This window comes from Triticum aestivum, chromosome 2A (genome assembly GCF_018294505.1).
Source record: "Triticum aestivum cultivar Chinese Spring chromosome 2A, IWGSC CS RefSeq v2.1, whole genome shotgun sequence".
Classification (NCBI taxonomy): domain Eukaryota; kingdom Viridiplantae; phylum Streptophyta; class Magnoliopsida; order Poales; family Poaceae; genus Triticum; species Triticum aestivum.
The window spans coordinates 330,597,144-330,603,143 of record NC_057797.1 but is presented as its reverse complement, the minus strand read 5'-3'; the positions used below and the strand labels follow the sequence as shown (position 1 = coordinate 330,603,143).

Here is a 6,000-nt window from a genome sequence, read left to right as displayed (position 1 = left end):
GAACACAAATTTAATAGTTCTCATTGTTTTTGTGTTGGTAGGCACATACAGATTTTCCAACATTGCGTAAGATTGGTAGGTATTTCTTTCGATATATAGTGATTTTTGTACTGTAAGTGATTTTGTTTTGATTCAGTATAAAAAGTTAAGAGTGTATTTATATATTATACATATCCACTTAAAACTTTCTTTGTAGATTTTCGATGGTCATTGGATGTAGTTAACTTAAGACGCGTGCACACAATTAAAATATAGTTGCATGTAGTCTAAAAACTAATTTCGTTGTTCCTCATGTAGCATCACTTGTTGGTTGCACTATATAACAAACCTTGCTTTAGAACTTGTCTTATCGACAGTAATCCCATTTCAGTGAAATAAAACTCACTTTTTCTTGGAAAGTAAAATGTGCGCGCTCAGTGGTGCCAATAATAGCTTGTATTTTCACGTTGGCATAGTTTGGTTTGGGATTGTTCACTCTTTGGAAAAAGGAAACTCGCCCACAGTATTTTTATTAGATGTGTTTTAGCAATACTGTATTTTTGTTAGAAAAAAATCACTGTGCACAGTTACAATATACATGTACACAACGTTATTGGTTTTATGGGTCCCATCATGCTAGTTGTTTGCGTTCCCTATCATGTTGTAAAAAAAGGTAAATTTTTCTGCTGGTTGAATATTATGGGATTTTTGAGGTAGAATATTCTGGTATTTATATGAATTTTGATTTTGCTAACCACATATACCATGCGGTAGAATATTCTGGTATTTAGCCAAACAGGCTGACAAAGCAACCACACATCCTTTTTACTACAACCCCCCAAACGTATCTTCTTCCACGTACACTCTTACACAGTCGCAAGTTGCTCTTTCCTGATCCCCTTTCTCTCTTCCTCATTCTCTCCGCTCACTCCAAAATTGCTGCCGCCGGATAGCTGTCGTCAGCTTGCTTCCTTGATTCGGTGCCATCAGCTTGCTCGTCCTCACCTGCGGCCACCCCGGCAGCTCGATTTGCTAGTGCGGCCATAGGATGAACTTCAACGGCGGCTGGTTTGTCTCCACGTACGCCTCCTCGGTCTAGGCTGGTAAACAGCGATGGAGGGGTAGCAGGGCCCAAGGTGGAGCTGCGCAAGGGAGTAGGCTAGATCATCCATCTGCACGGTGTTGTTGCTCTCGACGTCCGTGCAGGTGATGTGGGCATGGATTTCGCCTCTCGCAGCCAGCTTTGATCCATCTTTAGTATGAGGATGGTGGAGACGTTTTCTGCCCCTAGAGCGCCAGCGAAACGCATCCTCCACATCGGCGACATTCTTCGAAGTTCGAAGGTCCCCTTTTCCCTTTTCCTGACTGTCATATATTTATTTTTTTCATAACCATGTCCTTTGTTTCTGCGATTCAATATAAAGTAATTAAGGAAATGACTGTTTAGTGAAAAATGTTTCTTCACTTTTCCTTAAAATCTTGAAAAAGCATGTGATTTTTTAAGGGCTCCATAGGTGTTGAATGAGGTAGATAATAATTAGTGAGTGAAATTGGAAAGAATGTAAACATATGTCCACGCAGACATGATAACTAAATTGGAGGTGCTTTTGCCACCGACATGCATGTAGGGGATGCGCTAGCTTCTATCCTGCGCGAGTGTGAGGTTGGTGGGGACAATGTTGCCCCCAAGTTCCTACTCGGACACGTCGTCACTGTCCAAAAGCGAGGCAGGCCAAAAATTTGTCTTTGTTGTCGACAGAGGCAACCTGGCTTGGTCATTGAATATTTTCACCCACATGTCCTCCTTCCTCTTATCCTTTTTTTGTCTTTGTATGATTGAACTAATATAATTAAATAAGGTATTGCTTTTCAGTGACTAACGTTCCTGTTTATGTTTTTTATACCATCATCTATACTGGTTGCCCTTGATTTTCTTTCGATTGACTTATGGTAAAGGTACTAAATGATGATAGTAAGTTATGAATGCAAAATACAGAGTACAGCGTAGTGTTAATATGTTTATGCCCCCTCCACTTTTTTTCCGGGCTTGGGACGATATTGGCAGTGTCAGGCCCCTCTACCCCTATTAATATTCAGCAAACTTAAGAAATAATTAGTATATTCATGGTTAGCTATAATTTAAATATTTTCGAAAGACAAATTAAGATTTAAAAGTAAATTTGAAAATAGGTCTGATCGTGTTGTACATATAAAATGTAACAACTGTGCATATGTTAATTCACTGGCTTCTTCACACATCCATCCAGTGTGTAAATTTGGCGATTCCTACTCTTTCTTTCCTTGCAATCTTTGTTAAATCTGTAGAATCTGAAAAGATGACTTGCTGCTCATTTTCCAAGTGGAAAGGCAATCTTTTGACGTAGGGATCTCTGAAGTGCACTTCAAATTGAACTATTTTCCAACAATTAGCACTGTGGCTTGGTCATCACCTTTATTTATGTATTAAAAAAGGTATTTTATTGATAGGGATCTGTTGCACACCTCTACATTTATATGTGCTTGATATTTGACCAGTAGATATCTGTTGAATGCGACTACAGCAGAATTGATGTGCAAGGCATATGCAACATAATGTTGCTTCCTGTGCATCATTAGTGGTAAAGTTTAGAACCAAAGGGATGATAACACACATAAGGTAAAACTTGTGAAGATTTTTTTACTTGAAGTTGATCAAAGGTTGTCCTTTTTGTGTGGTTGTGTATTGTGGGGCATCCCATTATGATCGAAGACTGTTTATTTATCTTTTCTTGCAGTTTCATTCTACTTTCCAATCTTGCTGTTTTGTTGATTGTCTGGATTTACATCAATAAGATAATAGTTTTAAATATCGTTTTCTTGTCCAAGCTAAAATCAATTAGGAACCTCTTGTGCCTAACTGGAATTGTTGTCTTTTTAGTTGTAACATTCTTGTGATACCACATATAAAAGAATCACGATTAGTAACGGATCACCTTGTTGGATTGCATATTTGATTTGTTTTAACCACCTTTTACATGTTTCTCGAATTCCTTGCTATGCGGCCCACCATTTCTTGTCATTGTTTATTCCTGCACAATAGAGAATGCAAAGATAAAGTTCAAGAGGATGATATTATAATATTATTACAGACAGTGGTAGACCTGAATTTGTGTTTTTTTTGGGCGATGGATGACTACAAAGATCAATGGCGATGCACCTGCTGGTCTTTGGACAGGGGAGTACCTGGGCTGGCCAACCCTGCTCGTCCCAATGGTTGGTCCACCACAGGTTGCAGATTAATGCTCAAGTTTGTGAAGATTCATTATTTTTATTACTTTTCGCCTTACTTTTCTCATTATTTTTATGCCATCTGTACTTGATTAATGAGGTACTTTATTAGACATAATTACTGAGGTACTCAATCCAAATATTATGTGAACCATTATCTGATCTACAAACTGTAAGTAGATACCATACTGCATTACTCTTACCCTTTGCTTCTTAATAGACTTCAAACCTATGGAGGCCATTCCACAATCCCAGATTATAGTAGAGGAGCACGCTATAACTCTGTGAGATGGTACTTACTAAAGATGGTCTGATCTCTTGATGGAGCAGATTACGATTGAGGGGCTTGTGACTGATGCAGGAAGACAATGCTGAAGCGCAACTTGTTGGAGGAAGTTGACATCGAAGTGTTGTTTGCTAGAGGAAGATGATGTAATAAGGGTACTCTTCTGAAATCTAAAGGACAATGAATTTTTGAGATGGTCGAACCATTGCCTGGGGAAGGTATTTTAGGGATGGCTGAGTTGACCACTCTTGCTCGATGGAAAGAGATGTTACTTGGATGCAGAGAGATTTTATATATGTACGTGAACGTGAGATTTTGTTTCTGCTTGGAGAGATTGTATCTCTGTACAATATTGGTAGAGTTTGGTTATGTTTGGAGAGATTGTATCTTTGCATAGGATTGTGAGAGTTTAGTCATTGCATCCTGTAAATGATCGTTTGACTTTTTCTGGGACCATGAGAGTATATTTTTTTAAACGTGTAATGATCAGCTTTTTTTTATGGCCATGTATTTTGAGTACATTTTTAACATGTGATGACCCATTTTTTTTATGGCTGTGTATTTTTAAACACGTGTCGATCAGGCTTTTTAATTGTGGCATGGCTGTGACTTTTTTAATCCATGGGATGGTTCAACAGAATCGAGAGATTGCTTGTGATTGTACGGAGGGCATGGGTCCACCTCGTTAATGAAGATCTAACCGCTCTGATTTCTTTGATGGTATTAGGCCTGCTAAAATAAAGGCCAGATGTGTCTAATTATTGTAGTAATTTCTAGGGTAATTATATTTTTTACGGTGAACCCGTCAAGTACTTTTTATATATAAATAGATTAGTGTTTGTGCCAAGTTAAACTTATAGGATCTTCTTGGATGATAGTTATTTGATCTTGCTGTAATTTCCAGAAACTTTCTGTTCACGAAAACAATTGTTAGAAATCACCAGAACGTGATAAAATAGTGATTTCAATTGCTCATGATCAATAAACAAATTGCCTAGGTCGTCCTATTTTGGCTGAATTTTTGGAGTTCCAGAAGTTTGTGTTAGTTACAGATTACTACAGACTGTTCTGTTTTTAACAGATTCTGTTTTTCGTGTGTTGTTTTCTTATTTTGATGAATCTATGGCTAGTAAAATAGTTTATAAACCATAGAGAAGTTGGAATACAGTAGGTTTAACACCAATATAAATAAAGAATGAGTTCATTATAGTACCTTGAAGTGGTCTTTTGTTTTCTTTCGCTAACGGAGCTTATGAGATTTCTGTTGAGTTTTGTGTTGTGAAGTTTTCAAGTTTTGGATGAAATCTTTTGATGAATTATGGAACAAGGAGTGGCAAGAGCCTAAGCTTGGGGATGCCCATGGCATCCCCAAGATAATCTAAGGACACCAAAAAGTCAAAGCTTTGGGATGCCTAGGAAGGCGTCCCCCTCTTTTGTCTACTTCCATCAGTAACTTTACTTGGAGCTATATTTTTATTCACCACATGATATGTGTTTTGCTTGGAGCGTCTTGTATTATTTGAGTCTTTGCTTTTTAGTTTACCACAATCATCCTTGCTGTACACACCTTTTGAGAGAGCCATACATGATTTGGAATTTGATAGAATACTCTATGTGTTTCACTTATATCTTTTGAGCTATATAGTTTTGCTCTAGTGCTTCACTTATATATTTTAGAGCACGGTGGTGGATTTGTTTTATAGAAACTATTGAACTCTCATGCTTCACTTAGATTATTTTGAGAGTCTTAAATAGCATGGTAATTTGCTTAAAAATTTAATATGCTTGGTATTCAAGATTTGTAAAACTTTCTTTTGAGTGCATTGAATACTAAGAAAAGTTTGATGCTTGATAATTGTTTTGAGATATGAAGATGGTGATATTAGAGTCATGCTAGTTGAGTAGTTGTGAATTTGAGAAATACTTGTGTCAAAGTTTGTGATTCCCGTAGCATGCACGTATGGTGAACCGTTATGTGATGAAGTCGGAGCATGATTTATTTATTGATTGTCTTCTTTATGAATGGCGGTCGGGGACGAGCGATGGTCTTTTTCTACCAATCTATCCCCCTAAGAGCATGCGCGTAATACTTTGCTTTGATAACCTGTAGATTTTCACAATAAGTATATGAGTTCTTCATGACTAATGTTGAGTTCATGGATTATACGCACTTTTCTTCCTTCCACCATTGCTAGCCTCTCTACTACCGCGCACTTTTCGCCGGTATCATACACCCACCATATACCTTCCTCAAAACAGCCATCATACCTACCTATCATGGCATTTCCATAGCCATTCCGAGATATATTGCCATGCAACTTTCCACCATTCCGTTTATTATGACACGCTCCATCATTGTCATATTGCTAGCATGATCATGTAGTTGACATCGTATTTGCGGCAAAGCCACCATTCATAATTCTTTCATACATGTCACTCTTGATTCATTGCATATCCCGGTACACCGC

General features: G+C 37.8%; 1 long non-coding RNA gene across 1 annotated transcript; it reads left to right on the top strand.

Moving 5' to 3' along the window:
- The first annotated feature begins 815 nt into the window (after positions 1–815).
- LOC123188622 (uncharacterized) lies at positions 816–4,038 on the top strand. Its single transcript, XR_006494969.1, has 2 exons — positions 816–3,246; positions 3,467–4,038. It is a non-coding gene; the product is annotated as an uncharacterized lncRNA (long non-coding RNA).
- Positions 4,039–6,000: the final 1,962 nt, after the last annotated feature.